Source organism: Oncorhynchus tshawytscha, linkage group LG02 (assembly GCF_018296145.1).
Source record: "Oncorhynchus tshawytscha isolate Ot180627B linkage group LG02, Otsh_v2.0, whole genome shotgun sequence".
Lineage (NCBI taxonomy): Eukaryota > Metazoa > Chordata > Actinopteri > Salmoniformes > Salmonidae > Oncorhynchus > Oncorhynchus tshawytscha.
In genome coordinates, this window is record NC_056430.1 from 18,751,058 (window position 1) to 18,769,795 (window position 18,738).

An 18,738-nucleotide genomic window follows, 5' to 3' on the forward strand; every position below is an offset into this window, starting at 1 on the left:
AGTCCCACTAAGCGCATACCAGATGGGATGGCGTATCGCTGCAGAATGCTGTGTTAGCCATGCTGGTTAAGTGTGCCTTGAATTGTAAATAAATAACTGACAGTGTCACCAGCAAAGCACTCCCACACAATCACACCTCCTCCTCCATTCTTCACAGTGGTAACAACACATGCAGAGATCATCCATTAATCTCTTCTACGTCTCACAAAGACACTACGGTTGGAACAAAAAATCTCAAATTTGGACTCATCAGACCAAAGGACAGATTTCCATCGGTCTAATGTCCAATGCTCGTGTTTCTTGGCCCAAGAAAGTCTCTTCTTCTTATTGGTGTCCTTTAGTAGTGGTTTCTTTGCAGAAATTCGACCATGAAGGCCTGATTCACGCAGTCTCCTCTCAACAGTTGATGTTCAAATGTGTCTGTAACATGAACTCTGTGAAGCATTTATTTGGGCTGCAATTTCTGAAGCTGGTAACTCTAATAAACTTGTCCTCTGCAGCCGAGGTAACTTTGGGTCTTCCTTTCATATCGCTGTCCTAATGAGAGCCAGTTTCATCATAGCACTTGATGGTTTTTGCGACTGCACTTGAAATACTTGAAAAGTTCTTGAAATTTTCCAGATTGACTGACCTTCATGTCTTAAAGTAATGATGGACTGTCATTTCTCTTTGCTTTTTTGAGCTGTTCTTGCCGTAATATGGACTTGATCTTTCACCAAATAGGGCTATCTTCTGTATACCAACCCTACCTTGTCACAACACAACTGATTGGCTCAAACGCATTAAGAAGGGAAGAAATTCCACAAATTAACTTTTTAACAAGGCACATCTGTTAATTGAAATGCATTCCAGGTGACTACCTCATGAAGCTGGTTGAGAGAATGTCAAGAGTGTGCAAAGCTGTCATCAAGGGAAAGTTTGGCTACTTTGAAGAATCTCAAATATAAAATATATTTAGATTTATTTAACACTTTTTTGGCTACTATATTATTCCATATGTGTTATTTCATAGTTGAGATGTCTTCACTATTTTTCTACAATGTAGAAAATAGTAAAAATAAAGAAAAACCCTTGAATGACTAGATGTGTCCAAACTCTTCACTGGTACTGTATGTTCAGTTGAGGTTGGAACTTTACATACACTTAGGTTGGGGTCATTAAAACATTTTCAACCACCCACAAATTTCTTGTAAACAAACTATAGTTTTGGCAAATCGGACATCTATTTTGTGCATGACGCAAGTCATTTTTCCAACAATTGTTTACAGACAGATTATTTCACTTATCATTCACTGTATCACAATTCCAGTGGGTCTACATACACTAAGTTGACTATGCCTTTAAACAGCTTGGAAAAATCCAGATAATGATTTCATGGCTTTAGAAGCTTCTGATAGGCTAATTGACATCATTTGAGTCAATTGGAGGTGTACCTGTGGATGTATTTCAAGGCCTACCTTCAAACTCATTGCCTCTTTGCTTGACATCATGGGGAAATCAAAAGAAATCAGCCAAGACCTCAGAATTTGTTTTGTAGAACTCCACAAGTCTGGTTCATCCTTGGGAGCAATTTCCAAACGCCTGAAGGTACCACGTTCATCTGTACAAACAATAGTATGCAAGTATATACACCATGGGACCACGCAGCCGTCATACCGCTCAGGAAGGAGACGTGTTCTGTCTTCGAGAGATGAACGTACTTTGTTGCAAAAAGTTCAACTCAATCCCAGAACAACAGCAAAGGACCTTGCGAAGAAAGGTATCTATCCACAGAAAAACAAGTCCTATACAGACATAACCTGAAAGGCCGCTCAGCAAGGAAGAAGCCACTGCTCCAAAACCACTATAAAAAAGCCAGACTACGGTTTGCAACTGCACATGGGGACAAAGATCGTACTTTTTGGAGACATGTCCTGTTGTCTGCTGAAACAAACAGAACTGTTTGGCCATAATGACCATTGTTATGTTTGGAGGAAAAAGGGGAGGCTTGCAAGCCAAAGAACACCATCCCAACCGTGAAGCGTGGGGGTACTTTACTGCAGGAGGCACTGGTGCACTTCACACAATAGATGCATCATGAGGAGAAAAATTATGTGGATATATTGAAGCAACATCTCAAGACATCAGTCAGGAAGTTAAAGCTTGGTCGCAAATGGGTCTTCCAAATGGACAATGACCCCAAGCATACTTCCAAAGTTGTGGCCAAATGGCATAAGGACAACAAAGTCAAGGTATTGGAGTGGCCATCACAAAGCCCTGACCCCAATACTATAGAACATTTGTGGGCAGAACTGAAAAAGCATGTGCGAGCATGGAGGCCTACAAACCTGACTCAGTTACACCAGCTCTGTCAGGAGGAATGGGCCAAAATTCACCCAACTTATTGTGGGAAGCTTGTGGAAGGCTTCCCAAAATGTTTGACCCAAGTTAAACAATTTAAAGGCAATGCTACCAAATAATAATTGAGTGTATGTGAACTTCTGACCCACTGGGAATGTGATGAAAGAAAATAATGCTATATCTACTATTATACTGACATTTCACATTCTTAAAATAAAGTGGAGATCCTAACTGACCTAAGACAGGGAATTTTTACTTGGATTAAATGTCAGGAATTGGTAAAAACTGAGTTTAAATTTATTTGGCTAAGGTGTATGTAAACTTCTGACTTCAACTGTACATGTACAGTGCCTTCACAAAGTATTCATGTTTCTTGACTTATTCCACATTTTGTTGTTACAGCCTGAATTCAAAATTGAATTAAAACAGAGAACACGATTATATTGACGCACACATTTTGAAAAACATAATTCCACTTTTACATTATGGGGTATTGTGTGTAAACCAGTGACAAACAAATATACATTAAATTATATTTTAAATTCAGGCTGAAACACAACAGAATGTGGAAAAAGTCAAGGGGTGTGAATACTTTTTGAAGGCGTGGTGTGTTTTGTATGTTAACGTTATTAAAGTGATCAGTGTTCAATGACTTGAATATTGTATATACTGTACATATAAAGTGGGTTAAACAGAATGTAAACATTATTAAAGTCAACATTAAATTCAATGACTCTATGGACATAGGGCAGAAGTCTCTAAATTGCAGGGTAGAGTACCAGGTGGTAGCTGGCTAAAACAGTGAGTAAGGCTACTAGTTCCATCTGGACAAGAGGAATACCTGTGTAAGAATTCTGTTCATTGACTGCAGCTCAGCCTTCAACACCATTGTACCCTCCAAGCTCATCATTAAGCTCGGGGCCCTGGGTCTGAACGTGCCCTGTGCAACTGGGTCCTGGACTTCCTGTAGGGCCGCCCCCAGTTGGTGAAGGAAGGAAATAACACCTACACTACGCTGATCCTCAACACAGGGGTTCCACAAGGTAGCGTGCTCAGCATCCTCCCGTGCTGCCCTAATTACCCATGGTTGTGTGGCCACGCACGCCTCCAACTCATTTATTAAGTTTGCAGACGACACAACAGTGGTAAGCCTGATGACCAACAACGACGAGACAGACTACAGGTAGGAATTGAGGGCCCTGGCAGAGTGGTGCCAGGAAAATAACCTCTCCCTCATCGCCCCTAAGACCCTCTTTTACAGATGCACCATTGAGAGCATCCTGTCAGGCTGTATCATCGCCTGGTCTGGCAACTACACCACCCACAACCGCAGGGCTCTTCAGCCCCACTGGGTGCGGTCAGCCCAAGGCATCACCGGGAGCACACTGCCTGCCCTTTAGGACATGTACAGCACCCAGTGTTAAAGGAAGGCCAAGAAGATCATCAAGGACCTCAGCCACCTGAGCCACGGCTTGTTCACCCCGCTATCATCCAGAAGGCGAGTTCAGTACAGGTGCATCAAAGCTGGGACCAAAAAACGGAAAAACAGCTTCTATCTCGAGGCCATCAGACTGTTAAATAGCCCTCACTAGCCGGCCTCCACCCAGTGCCCTGCCTTGAACTTAGTCACTGGCACTAGCTGGCTACCACTCAACCCTGTACCTTAGAGGCTGCTGCCCTATTTAAAAAAAAATGTATTTTACCTTTATTTAACTAGGCAAGTCAGTTAAGAACAAATTCTTATTTTCAATGACGGCCTAGGAACAGTGGGTTAACTGCCTGTTCAGGGGCAGAATGACAGATTTGTACCTTGTCAGCTCAGGGGTTTGAACTTGCAACCTTCCGGTTACTCTAACCACTAGGCTCCCCTGCCGCCCCCTATGTACATAGACATGGAGCACTGGTCACTAATAATTTAACACTGGTCACTTTAATAATGTTTACATACTCTTTTACTCATTTCATATGTGTACATACATGTATTCTAGTCAATACCTTATTCTATCCACATACTGTCCATAATGTCTATACATCCCATCACATGTATATACTGTATACAGTGCATTCGAAAAGTATTCAGACCCCTTCACTTTTTCCACATTTTGTTACATTACAGCCTTATTAACAAATATATTTTTTCTCATCAATCTACACACAATACCCCATAATGACAAAGCGAAAACAGTTTTTATAAATGTTGGCACATTTATAAAACAAACAACAGAAATACCTTATTTACATAACTATTCAGACCCTTTGCTATGAGACTCAAAATTGAGTTCAGGTGCATCCTGTTGCCATTGATCATCCTTGAGATGTTTCTACAACTTCATTGGAGTCCACCTGTAGTAAATTCAATTGATTGGACATGATTTGGAAAGGCACACACCTGTCTGTATAAGGTCCCACAGTTGACATTGCAAGTCAGAGCAAAAACCAGGTCGAACTAATTGTCCTTAGAGCTCCGAGACAGGATTGTGTGGAGGCACAGACATGGAGAAGGATACCAAAAAATGTCTGCAGCATTGAAGGTCCCCAGGAACACAGTGGCCTCCATCATTCTTAAATGGAAGACGTTTGGAACCACCAAGACTCTTCCTAGAGCTGGACGCCCGGCCAAACTGAGCAATCAGGGAAGAAGGGCCTTGGTCAGGGATGAGAAACAAGATTCTCTAATTCTCTTTTTTGTTTTTATTCATCTAACGTTTATTTAACGAGTGGCACAGTGGTCTAAGGCACTGCATCTCAGTGCTAGATGCGCCACTACAGACCCTGGTCCGATTCCAGGCTGTTTCACAACCGGCCGTTCTTGGGAGTCCCATAGGGTGGCGCACAATTGACCAGTGTCGTCCGGATTATTGTTTGACCTGAGGTAGGCCGTCATTGTAAATAAGAATTTGTTCTTAACCGGCTTGCCAAGTTAAATGAAAAATAAAATAAAAAAATCTGTTAAGAACAAATTCTGATTTACAATGACGGCCTTCCAAAAGGCAAAAAGGCATCCTGCGAGGACGGGGGATAAAAATAAAATAAAAATAGGACAAACACAGATCACGTCAAGAGAGACACGACAACACTACATAAAGAAAGACCTAAGACAACAACATAGCATAACAGCAACACATGACAACACAGCATGGTAGCAACACCTCATGACAACAACATGGTAGCAACATGACGTGGCAGCAGCACAACATGGTAGCAGCACAAAACATGGTAAGAACATTATTGGTCAATGACTACAGCACAAAGGCAAAAGGTAGAGACAACAATACATCATGTGAAGCGGCCACAACAGTCGGTAAAACAAAGATTGAGTCTTTGAATGAAGAGATGGAGATAAAATGGTCCAGTTTAGTGTTAGTTTTGCATCTCATTCCAGTCGCTAGCTGCAGCCAACTGGAAAGAGGAGCGACCCAGGGATGTGTGTGTTTTGGGGACCTTTAACAGAATACGACTGGCAGAAAGGGTGTTATATGTGGAGGATGATGGCTGCAGTAGGTATCTCAGATAGGGTGGAGAGAGGCCTAAGAGTGTTTTATAAACAAGCATCAACCAGTGGGTCTTGCAATGAGTATAGAGAGATGACCCGTTTACAGAGGAGCATAGAGTGCAGTGATGTGTCCTATAAGGAGCATTGGTGGCAAATCTGATAGCCGAATGGTAAAGAACATCTAGCCGCTCGAGAGCACCCTTACCTGCCGATCTATAAATTAAGTCTCCTTAATCTAGCATGGGTAGGATGGTCATCTGAATCAGCGTTAGTTTGGCAGCTGGGGTGAAAGAGGACTGATTACGATAGAGGAAACCAAGTCTAGATTTGACCTTAGTCTGCAGCTTTGATACTGTATGTGCTGAGAGAAGGACAGTGTACCGTCTAGCCACACTCCCAAGTACTTGTATGAGATTACTATCTCAAGCTCTAAACCCTCAGAGGTAGTAATCACACCGGTGGGGAGAGGGGTATTCTTCTTACCAAACCACATGACTTTTGTTTTGGAGGTGTTCAGAACAAGGTTAAGGGCAGAGAAAGCTTGTTGTATGTAGAGCGTTTAACACAAAATCCAGTGAGGGGCCAGCTGAGTATAAGACGGTATCATCTTCATATAAATGGATGAGAGAGCTTCCTATACCCTAAGCTATGTTTTTTATGTAAATTGAGAAGAGCGTAGGCCTAGGATTGAGCCTTGGGGTACTCCCTTAGTGACAGGCAGTGGCTGAGACAGTAGATGTTCTGACTTTATACACTGCACTCTTTGAGAGAGGTAGTTAGCGAACCAAGCCAAAGACCCCTCAGAGACACTAATACTCCTTAGCCGGCCCTCAATAATGGAATGGTCTACAGTATCAAAAGCTTTGGCCAAGTCAATAAAAATAACTGCACAACATTGCTATGAATCAAGGGCAATGGTGAAATCATGTAGGACCTTTAAGGTTGCATTGAACATCCATAACATGTGCAGAAACCAGATTGCATACCAGAGGGAATACTATTGACATCAAGAAAGCCAATCAGTTGATATTGACAAGGTTTTCCAACACTTTCGATAAACAGGGCAAAATAGAAATTTGCCTATAAAAGTTAGGATCAGCTTGGTCTGATGAAGCCAATATTGAACTCTTTGGCCTGAATGCCAAGTGTCACGTCTGGAGGAAACCTGGCACCATCCCTACAGTGAAGCATGGTGGTGGCAGCGTCATGCTGTGGGGATGTTTTACAGCGGCAGGGAGACTAGTCAGGATTGAGGGAAGATGAAAGGAGCAAAGTATAGAGAGATCCTTGATGAAAACCTGCTCCAGAGTGCTCAGGACCTCAGACTGGGGCAAAGGTTCACCTTTCAACAGGACAATGACCCTAAGCACACAGCCAAGACAACGCAGGAGTGGCTTTGAGAAAAGTCTCTGAATGTCCTTGAGTGGCCCCGCCAGAGCCTGGACTTGAACCCGATCGAACATCTCTGGAGAGACCTGAAAATAGCTGTGCAGCGACGCTCCCTATCCAACCTGACAGAACTTGAGAGGATCTGCAGAGAAGAATGGGAGAAACTTCCCAAGGACAGGTGTGCCAAGCTTGTAGCGTCATACCCAAGAAGACTCAAGTCTGTAATCGCTGCAAAGGGTGCTTCAACAAAGTACTGAGTAAAGGGTCTGAATACTTATGTAAATGTGATGTATTTTTTTGTTATATACATTTGCACAAATGTATAAAAACCTGTTTTTGTTAATGTTGTAAATGACTATTGTCACTGGAAACGGCCGTCTAGTTTGAGAAACTACGCCTCACAAGTCCTCAACTGGCAGCTTCATTAAATTGTAACCACAAAACACCAGTCTCAATGTCAACAGTGAAGAGGCAACCCACGGGATGCTGGCCTTCTAGGCACAGTTGCAGAGAAAAAGCCATATCTTAGACTGGCCAATAAAAATAAAAGATTAAGATGGGCAAAAGAACACAGACACTGGACAGAGGAACTCTGCTTAGAAAGCCAGCATCCCAGAGTCACCTCTTCACTGTTGCTGTTGAGACTGGTGTTTTGCAGGTACTATTTAATGAAGCTGCCAGTTGAGGACTTGTGAGGTGTCTGTTTTTCAATCTAGATACTCTAATGTACTTGTCCTCTTGCTCAGTTGTGCACCGGGCCTCCCACTTCTCTTTCTATTCTAGTTAGCGACAATTTGCGCTGTTCTGTGAAGGGAGTAGTACACAGCATTGTACCAGATCTTCAGTTTCTTGGCAATATCTCGCACAGAATAGCCTTCATTTCTCAGAACAAGAATAGACTGACGAGTTTCTGAAGAAAGTGCTTTGTTTCTGGCCATTTTGAGCCTGTAATCAAACCCACAAATGCTGATGCTCCCGATACTCAACTAATCTAAAGAAGGCCAGTTTTATTGCTTTTTTAATCAGAACCACAGTTTTCAGCTAATTAGCCAATTAGCCTTTTAAAATTATAAACCTGGATTAGCTAACACAACGTGACAGTGGAACACAGGAGTGATGGTTGCTGATAATGGGCCTCTGTACGCCTATGTAGATATTCCATACAAAATCTGCCTTTTCCAGCTTCAATTAAAATTTACAATGTTAACAATGTCTACACTGTATTTCTGATAAATTTGGTGTTATTTTAATGGACAATTTGTTTTGCTTTTCTTCAAAAATGAACGTTTCTAAGTGACCCCTAACTTTTGAACGGTAGTGTACAGTATATACAGTACCAGTCAAAAGTTTGGACAGACCTACTCATTCAAGGATTTTTCTTTTTTAAAACTATTTTCTACGTTGTAGATTAGTAGTGAAGACATCGAAACTATGAAATACATATGGAATCATGTAGATAATCGATAATTTCAGTAAGCATTTTTCCATGGCTAGCCATGCTTTTCACCTAGCTACCCCTACCCCGGCCAACATCTCAACACCCCCTGCAGCAACTTGCCCAATGCCCCTCCCCCCGCTTATCCTTCACCCAAATCCTGACAGCTGATGTTTTTGAAGAGCTGCAAAATCTGGATCCCTACAAATCAGCTGGGCTAGACAATCTGGACCCTGTCTTTCTAAAATGATCTGCCGAAATTGTTGCAACCCCCTATTACTAGCCTATTCAACCTCTCTTTTGTATCATCTGAGATCCCTAAAGATCGGAAATCTGCCACGGTCAGTACTGTGCAGCCATCTTCATCGACCTGGCTAAGGTTTTGACTCTGTCAATCACCGCATTCTTAACGGCAGACTCAATAGCCTTGGCTTCTCAAATGACTGCCTCGCCTTGTTCACCAACTACTTCTCAGATAGAGTTCAGTGAGTAAAATCGGAGGGCCTGTTGTTCGTACCTCTGGCAGTCTCTATGGGGGTGCCACAGGGTTCAATTCTCGGGCCGACTCTTTTCTCTGTATATATCAATGTTGTCGCTGTTGCTGCTGGGGATTTTCTGATCCACCTCTATGTAGACGACACCATTCTGTATACATCTGGCCCTTCTTTGGACACTGTGCTAACAAACCTTCAAACAAGCTTCAGCGCCATACCACACTCCTTCCGTGGCCTCCAACTGCTTTTAAATGCTAGTAAAACTAAGTGCAGGCTCTTCAACCGATTGCTGCCTGCACCCGCACGTCCGACTAACATCACTACTCTGGACGGTTCTGACCTAGAATATGTGGACAACTACAAATACCTAGGTGTCTGGTTAGACTGTAAACTCTCCTTCCAGACTCATATCAAACATCTCCAATCGAAAATCAAATCTAGAGTCGGCTTTCTATTCCGCAACGAAGCCTCCTTCACTCATGCTGCCAAAACATACCCTCGTAAAACTGACTATCCTACCGATCTTCGACTTTGGCGATGTCGTCTACAAAATAGCTTCCAACACTCTACTCAGCAAACTGGATGCAGTTTATCACAGTGCCATCCGTTTTGTCACTAAAGCACCTTATACCACCCACCACTGCGACCTGTATGCTCCAGTCTGCTGGCCCTCGCTACATATTCGTCGCCAGACCCACTGGCTCCAGGTCATCTACAAGTCCATGCTAGGTAAAGCTCCGCCTTATCTCAGTTCACTGGTCACGATGGCAACACCCATCCGTAGCACGCACTCCAGCAGGTGTATCTCACTGATCATCCCTAAAGCCAACACCTCATTTGGCCGCCTTTCGTTCCAGTTCTCTGCTGCCTGTGACTGGAACGAATTGCAAAAATCGCTGAAGTTGAAGACTTTTATCTCCCTCACCAACTTCAAACATCTGCTATCTGAGCAGCTAATCGATCGCTGCAGCTGTACATAGTCTATCAGTAAATAGCCCACCCATTTTTACCTACCTCATCCCCATACTGTTTTTATTTATTTACTTTTCTGCTCTTTTGCACACCAATATCTCTACCTGTACATGACCATCTGATCATTTATCACTCCAGTGTTAATCTGCAAAATTGTAATTATTCGCCTACCTCCTCATGCCTTTTGCACACAATGTATATAGACTCTCTTTTTTTTCTACTGTGTTATTGACTTGTTAATTGTTTACTCCATGTGTAACTCTGTGTTGTCTGTTCACACTGCTATGCTTTATCTTGGCCAGGTCGCAGTTGCAAATGAGAACTTGTTCTCAACTAGCCTACCTGGTTAAATAAAGGTAAAATAAAATAAAATAAAAAAGTTACGCTTACAATGAGAATGACAGATCTATAACACACATTTCTATGTGAATTTGGTTGCGTTGCCTAAAACGTTACATATTGCAGCATTAACACTTAGCTAAAATCTTCAACATTTTCACATTTGAATCCTATTAGAATGGTGTGTGATTTTACTTCAGTTATTTTGTTAGATCTCTGCGCTTCATAATGCCAGTGAGCAGTATTTCACAGTGGCAGCATGGCTCTATCTGTGTGGAGGTCTGTACTTTAATGGGCTTTATTGATCTAAACAACGTAAGCGGTTGCGGTGATGCTATTAAGGTAGAGATAACTTCTGTTTTATTCCACTCCAACAATATATTAGCGTTTTATTGGTCTAAATAACTTTACCTTTCAGACAGTAATGCAGCAGTTAGTCACCCAGGCTCTTTATGTCTCCAGGATCTTCATAAAGCATCTCCCCTGGACATCCTGCTGTGGCGAGAGTGAAAAACCACAGGTTAAAAGGCATGCTGGGAAGTTTCAATGCCATCACCGTAAATGATCTCTTTTGAATACATAAATAAGAGCTGTGAATGGGAGCCATGGACCCCAACGCATTCTCTGTTTCACACATGCATGTACTGGTGAGAGTACTGAGTCCCAGTTTCCCTATGGTTCCCCATGGTTCCCCAAGCTCAGAGGCACGGTGGCTCCACCATGTCGGCAGTAGCTCAGTGGTATACCTTGTTAACACCCATATGTAGGAGTTATTATGAGTCTTAACACTTTTTTCTCCCTTTTGATCCTTGTGTCAGAATCTAATTGTGGGTACACTAACATCCTGACATATTTAACAGATCTTTTAGAGATATTTGTGTGTAAAAAGTATGGGTATTGGTAGTGTTTTTCTTATTGGTTAAACTGTTCGTTGGTTGATTCTACAAACTTTTTAATGGACTATTGCAATATTTATTTCCTTTCAAGGGCACACTATATCCAATATTTATATGAAATAACGATCCCATTTATCAGGAAGCAAATTTTCAGGGGATTTTAATTTGCAGCTATTTAAAGCCTGGGTTTTGGTAATGAATTATTTTGTCATCTTGCCTCTGATGAGATTCATCTTTAATAACTGTAACAATTATTTTATTAAAAAAAGAAGCAATGCATTATGGCTATCTCGGCAAGGTCTCGAGCTGGAAAGAATTCTCATTAAGAGCATTACATTACCCCGTAGTGCTTTCATTTGGATGTCCCGCTGAAATGACATTACGTGTCAACAATGCTTGTGTTAGAAGTAAGCAGCCATATTTACAGAGGCTTTTTTCATTCGCCGGCTGACACTTGGAGATGTATTAAAAGAGATACTAATGCTCTATATCGGATTAAGTCATTTTAATGGGAAAACTGCAACAACCCAAAAAAATACTTTTAATATAAAGTGAGGAATTGAGTTTTCTACCTCCTGGCTTTGATATTAGTTGTATGTTTTGGCACTAAGGTATGATTGTTTAACATTATGGTAATGATGCTTTTCTTAAACAAAGCTCTGACCCCCCACCCCCCCAATTAGATTTCTGTCAAAATTGGATGTATTTCCTAGAGTCATCCTAGGTTTATTCTACGGCATCATGGAGACATGTTGTGTTGTCTGATTTATCATGATTTGTTTTTGTCTGGCAAATGCTGGCTCAGGGTCGGTTGTCGTTAATGACATGGTTGTAATTGTTTGTCAGCTTGGTAATGTGTGATTTCCTATCTCCATGTGAAGTTGGGAGGTTTAAGATGGAAGGGTGGATGTTTTCAGGAAGACAAAGTGCTGTGATTTGTCACCAGCTAAATGTCTTGGAGAAGAGTTTTTACTCCCCCACATCGTTTTCTGCGGGGGTGGGTATCGTCATGATAATTTAGATACTGTATATCTCCTTCATATGCCATCACCGAACACACAGGAAGCCTAGTAAACTAGTAGTTCTCTCATCTTTAAACATGATAGTGAGTTTGTCCCACACAAGTGTTCTTGAGTGAAACTGGCTTTTTGGAGGAATGTCAACTTGGTGATCTGATAAATATTGTGTCAAGCAAGCAACAGAGACAAAACAGTTTGGAGAGAATGAATGACTTTGTGCCACTGTGTGTGTATCATATGTTTGTATCAGTGAAGGGATGCCCACCATGCAGACTTTCAAGAAGATATCTCCATTTCAAAGGAAGACAGAAGTGAAATCACCAAATGTTATGTAATCTTGTATTTTGGGTTTTTGGTAAGAATCATCACTTCCTTAAATGTATGATTCTTAATAGAGGCTATTTCACCATCTGATGAGGAGTGATATGTCAAATTTGCTCATAGTATAAGTGAAAGACCGCATATGACCAAGTAGTTTGGGGTAGACCAGCAATCATATTTTCATCATGTTGTTATGGGGACCATGTAGCTAAATACTGTGTAGAATACACTTGTTTCTGTTTTACCTCCATGTTGGTTTGGTAAGAGGCAGAGTCTAATGAGTTCTCACCAGGGAACAAGCCAAACAAAGGACATGAGTTAGTGTATGCAGATGTCTCCAGAGGTTGCTACTTATTGTCACAATTGCCCCCCCATATCAATTCATGACTTTGTTGGTTATTCTGTCTGATTTTGCGCACATGAGTAGTGTAATCAACTAAATGTCGCTGCTGTCTTCTTCTTATTACCTGGGTGCTTAACACAGATTTTTTTCCTTCAAGGACAAATGGCGTACGAGAAGGCTGATCCTGTGTGAAGTCCCCGAGCTCTCGGCGAGCAGCAGTTCCTTTTTCAGTGCCAGCTGTTCTCTCAGATACACTGGGCTGCACTGAAATTCTCTTAATATAATTCTAGGGGCTCAGGAGAATAGCGCAAAACAAGCGTGCCAGGGAGGAGAGCGTTGCATTTTTCATCAGCAGGCCTCAACTCGCTGAGTTAGTGGGCAGCCCTCTCATTCATGAGCAGATGTTCAGCGCAGTTACACTCTGCAGTTAATGTGAACTTACTGGCCTCTCTGCCATCGGCTGCAAGGACGTTGGCAGCGACCTGGCATCTGAGAATTACTCCTGGTAAAAAGCACAGGCCAGGAAAGTGAAGCCGTGGCCTTTTTTAGCCACTACCCAGCCCAGAAGATGTAGCTGAAGCCAGAGAGTAGGAGAAGGCTCTGACAGGCTATCAATCTTAGGCCCGACAGTGATGAAACACTCTCTGCTGTTTGCTGTGGGAATAGCAGTGAAAATTCCTGAAGACAATTTCCACAAGTTTATCATTAATTTCTTATGACAGACTAAACATGAAACCCACACCACTTGGCAAGAGAATGCGCTGTGTGATAGGCTAGCACAGGAAGGTACAGGTCCCAGTTGTTAGTCAATGGGTAGGAGGGATATAGTGGTTTCAATACCCTTGAAAGAGGAAATTAATGTGAACCAGGCAGCTGCGAGAGGATAACTGTCTGTCTGTCTGGCCCTGGTTGGTTTATGGTAGAGCCCAGCTGGTGCTGTGGTCAGCCCGATGGTTCAGTCATCTGTTCTACCATGCCTCTCCAACTGCGTTTGATGTGGCTCTGTAGAGCTGTAATGTCTCCCTAAAAACTCTGCAAAAGGCTCACTAAAGGATTACGTAAAGGCTTATTAATTTATCAGGATGAGTACGTGACTGAGTGTTTAGTAGGTAACATTCGGCTCGCCATGGGAGCAGTGTGAAAGTCATTGAGGTAAAGTTGTGGATGTGGGACTTTAATAGAAGAATGACAAGCACTTGTTTCTGCTGCTCATGGCTCATTCTCACTTTCTAATTGGTCGTTTTCAGGTTGGGTTTATGAGAGCAAAACTAATTAGTGTTTCTAAATTCAGCAGAAAAAAAAGTCAGTTGAGTTGATTGTTCTGGTTTCCTCTCCTGTGTCAGGCGCTCAACAATAAAATAAGACTCTAATCATTTTCAAATTGCTCGTATTTTTAAACCAGAGTTGAATGTCATTCTCGGTCTCCTGGCATTTTGTTTGGCAAGATCAGGGAACAGCGGTCGCCCTCTCGCCGTGCTCTCTTTGTGATTCGTGGGAAGTTTAGGATGGGGCTGGTGGAAAAACAATGCATGGTGTTTTAGGTGGGGTTGTTTTGCTTTGATTGTGAACGTCCTGCTGACAGAAGCGGGCTAGTAAGTTTACAGTAGCTCTGACATTCCCTGTTACCTTTATTCAGAGAGCTCCAGCTGCAGCGAGCCCTCAGGAAGCACCAGTGCTGAGCAGAGCAGGCCCATGGGCCGCTGGCCGCCGGGAGAGGGAGAGGGAGCCCTGTTTGAGTTGGCAAACAGTCCCCTCTCCTCTCGGGGAAGTTCTGCTGCATCTGCAGAAAAGCCAGTGGAGGGTGGCGGGTTGCTCTGACGAGACACATGGTGGTGACTCCAAGGGCAGGATGGGCTTTTTCCACCTCTCCTCCCTTTCAGGAAACACATTTAGCCTTTTCTTCCCTCCATGTTTGAAAAAGGATAGAAAGTGTGGGTATGGCGGAGGGGGGGAGGTGGCGGAGGGGGCAGGGTTGTGTATGACAGAAGTCAGCCACAGGGGGTTGGTCTTAATCTGTGGCGTTTGTTTGAGATGGGGTACTGTGCAATGCTTCAACAAGCTATTTTGCTGTGTGTTCTCTGAGCCCTATTCTCTCTGCTGGGGTTTAATTTATATTGAATAAAAAAAAGTTTATTGGTCATTTTAACAACGTTCTGTTAAACTTACACTATTTTTATTTTTCCTTCCACAGCGGAGGGATTTGTCTTCAGAGGGCTGTAGTAATTAAGCAGAAGGAGCTGTGGATCTAGGGTTAGGGACGAACAGTGTTTAAATGCAATTAGAGCGCAGCTAGAATCAATTTGAACTCAATTACAGTTTTCTGAATGTGCCAATATTTGTTAAATCAAGGGAATTCTCGTTTGTGATGCTAAATATGTATCCAAAGATATTTAAAACATGGAAAGAAAAATAACCTCTGAGGAAAAATCTACTTAACGCAGCTTTAATGAAGAAGAATTGTTTGAAAGTGACCTCTCTATATACAGTGCCTTCGGAAAGTTTTCAGACCCTTTGACTCCACATTTTGTTACATTACAGTCTTATTCTAAAATGGATTAAGTAAAGAAATCCTTAGCAATCTACACACAATACCCCATAATGACAAAGTGAAAACGGGTTTTTAGACATTTTTGCAACTGTATTAAAAATAAATACCAGAAATACCGTATTTACATAAGTATTCAGACCCTTTGCCATGAGACTCAAAATTGAGCTCAGGTGCATCCTGTTTCCATTGATCATCCTTGAGATGTTTCTACAACTTGATTGGAGTCCGCCTGTAGTAAATTCAATTGATTGGACATGATTTGGAAAGGCACACAGAGCTGTCTATATAAGGCCCCACAGTTGACAGTGCATGTCAGAGCAAAAACCAAGCCATGAGGTCAAAGGAATTTTCCTTAGAGCTCCAAGACAGGATTGTGTGGAGGCACAGATCTGGGGAAGGGTACCAAAACATTTCTGCAGTCACGTCTGGAGGAAACCTGGCACCATCAGTACAGTGAAGCATAGTGCTGGCAGCATCATGCTGTCGGGATGCTTTTCAGTGGCAAGGACTGGCAGACTAGTCAGGATCGAGGCAAAGATGAACAGAGCAATGTACAGAGAGATCCTTGATGAAAACCTGCTCCAGAGCGCTCAGGACCTCAGACTGGGGCGACGGTTCACCTTCCAACAGGACAATGACCCAAAGCTCACAGCCAAGACAACGCAGGAGTGGCTTTGAGAAAAGTCTCTGAATGTCCAGAGCCTGGACTTGAACCCGATCGAACATTTTTGGAGAGACCTGAAAATAGCTGTGCAGCGACGCTCCCCATCCGACCTGACAGAACATGAGAGGATCTGCAGAGAAGAATGGGAGAAACTTCCCAAGTACAGGTGTGCCAAGTTTGTAGCGTCATACCCAAGAAGCCTCGAGGCTGTAATTGTGCTTCAAGAAAGTACTGGGTCTGAATACTTTTTGTTGCTTTGTCGTTATGGGGTATTGTGTGTGGATTGATGATAACATTTTAATCCATTTTAGAATAAGGCTGTAACCTAAAAAAATGTGGAAAAAGTCAAGGGGTCTGAATACTTTCCAAAGGCACTCTCTCTCTCTCTCTCTCTCACACATACAAATATCACACATACACACATATTTGTTGATTCCCATTCAAATCCTATTTCCCTAAACTTTAACCTAACTTAACCTTAACCCCAAACCCCTAAACTTAACCCCTAATGTTAATTCTAACACTAATTGTAACCCTAAACTTTACCACTAAGCCTAACATGTTTTCTTGTAGGGACTGGTGAAATGTCCCCACTTGTCTGGACTTCTGGTCCCCACAAGGATAGTAAACACGCACACAAATACTGTAAATACTCTTTCACAATAATAGGGAGGTACCCAACAGGAATTAAATACTGTGTTTGTCATTTTTTGGATTGAAGGAGTGCCATAGATTTCATAATTTCCAACTGACAATAATATCTTCCTCTTTTTCTTCTTTTCACTTTTATTCCCCCTCCATTCTATCTCTCTTTTTCTCTTTTTCTCTCTCTCCTTCTCTCTCTCTCTCTCTCTCTCTCTCTCTCTCACTCTTTCTCTTTCTCGCTCTCTTCCACCTGCTGTGCCTTCCTCCAGCCTGGAGACTCCAGTGGTGACCCCCTGTGGAGACAGAGATCAAAGTAAGTGACTGGAGTCAGACCCCATTGACACAACCATACAGTAGAACCAGAGACAGACTCCTAATAGACATGACAGATCTATACTCAAATACTCCTATTAAATTGACTACATCGATGGACAAGTGTTTCCCTGTGAACAGTGTTTCCTTCTACCCTAAGAAAAAAAGGTGCTATCTAGAACCTAAAAGGGTTTTTCGGCTGTCCCCATATGAGAACCCGTTGAAGAACCCTTTTTGGTTTCAGGTAGAATCCTTTCCACAGAGGCTCTACATGGAATCCAAAAGGGTTCTACATAGAACCAAAAAGGATTCTCCTATGGGGACAGCCAAATAACCCTTTTGGAACCCTTTTTTCTAAGAGTGGTGCATCCATAGTAAACTTGATGAAGATATATCTCAGAGAAATATAAAAATGCAAATGTTTACAGGGTCATCTGATGAAAAGGTCGCAAACGATAAATTTGATTTTGCATAATAACTGGTGCTGATGTAAATGGATCACTTGGTCAGTTGCTTTTTACTTTCAATGAAGCAGAAATGATAGTGACAATGTATGATTAACATAGGTTCCAGATATCTCTTTAATCCACACCACCGTATAGTCACAGTTGTGACTGAATTCAAGGCAAAAACATGACCAGATCATATATTCAGGTTCATGTCTGCAACCCTCCTCGCACCACCTCTCAAGTCATTTACACTCTGTGTGGTGTATAAACACATTCAAAGCAAACAATGACCCAGAGCAGACTTCACACTGCAAAACTATTTCAAAGCACTGTAAACACTAAACATGGCTGACCTTCCTCCTGACCACACCACCAACACACAGAGGAGGCTCAGCCTTAAATCTGGTGTTTGCATTAAGATTCATTTTGACCTTGACAAGACATGTTGTAGGTTACATGTATCTGTTCAGTCTCTGTCTGTTTTGGTTTGATATTTGTCAGGTTGTATTCTGTGACCATATGGACATGATCCTCAGTCGCTATGCATTTGATTTAACAGTTTGTCTCCCATTGGGCTTGATAGTGTTGTTGTTGAATTAGGGTATCAGACATTAGTTAAGAGCACTGGATAGCTCTTCTAGACCCAGTTAATGTCGCTCACTACTGGGCAGAACTATACTGATTTATATGAGCTATACTGTTTTTTATGAACTATACTGGTTTCTATGAACTATACTGGTTTCTATGAAATATACTGGTTTTTATGAACTATGAACTAAACTGGTTTATCTAAACTATACTGGTTTCTATGAACTATACTGGTTTATATTAGCTATACTGGTTTATATGAACTATACTGGTTTCTATGAACTATACTGGTTTACATGAACTATGAACTATACTGGTTTATATGAACTATACTGGTTTATATGAGCTATACTAGTTTATATGAGCTATACTGGTTTATATGAGCTATACTGATTTATATGAGCTATACTGATTTTTATGAACTATACTGGTTTAAATGAACTATACTGGTTTCTATGAACTATACTGGTTTCTATGAACTATGAACTAAA

The 18,738-nt window shown here is 42.0% G+C and overlaps 1 protein-coding gene across 6 annotated transcripts in view; it reads left to right on the plus strand.

The window, feature by feature from the left end:
• Positions 1-18,738, plus strand: part of LOC112220232 (forkhead box protein P1-B) — a 234,303-nt gene that overhangs the window by 60,802 nt on the left and 154,763 nt on the right. For all 6 annotated transcript variants that reach the window (XM_024382000.2, XM_024381993.2, XM_024382007.2 and 3 more), the window contains one exon: positions 17,168-17,211. The gene's annotated coding sequence lies outside the window, so the exon portion shown is untranslated. The remainder of the gene's footprint in view (positions 1-17,167; positions 17,212-18,738) is intronic.